This window comes from Myotis brandtii, unplaced genomic scaffold (assembly GCF_000412655.1).
Source record: "Myotis brandtii unplaced genomic scaffold, ASM41265v1 scaffold1112, whole genome shotgun sequence".
Lineage (NCBI taxonomy): Eukaryota > Metazoa > Chordata > Mammalia > Chiroptera > Vespertilionidae > Myotis > Myotis brandtii.
In genome coordinates this window covers 431901-432425 of record NW_005353800.1, presented here as the reverse complement: position 1 = coordinate 432425, position 525 = coordinate 431901, and positions in this window count along the sequence as shown.

Here is a 525-nt window from a genome sequence, read left to right as displayed (position 1 = left end):
CTGCCCCGCCCTGTTGGAGGCAGGGCTCTGGGAGGCAGGGGCCCGGGAGCGAGCAGTGCTGGGGAGCAGGGCGCTGGACTCACACCGCTGGCCTCTCCTGGGGACCAGGAGTGGACGGTCAAAGACGGCACGTGGATCGGGAATGGGGCCGGCACTGCCCCTTGTCCCAGGCACAGGTCCTGCCTGCCTGCGCCCCCTCCCCACCGCCTGAGGCAAGTGTCATCTTCAGTGTCCTCGCCCTTGGGAGGAGCTAGAAGACGAGGGGGGCCTGGGGAAAGCACCCCACGGCTCCATGTCAGTCACCGCAGGACCAGGCTCTCCCAGGTGAAGGCCAGGAACGAGTCTCGTATCAGACACACACCTTTCCACACGCCTCCAGCCAAGGCTCTAAGGGGTCCAGAGTCCCACCCCCAACCCTCACCCTCACCCCGGCCCAGGGAGGAGACGGCCGGAAGGAGTATGGGGAGCAAGCCTGGTGCAGGGGGCGGGGGCGGGGGGCGGGGGAGGGGCGCAGGCTGCTTCCCG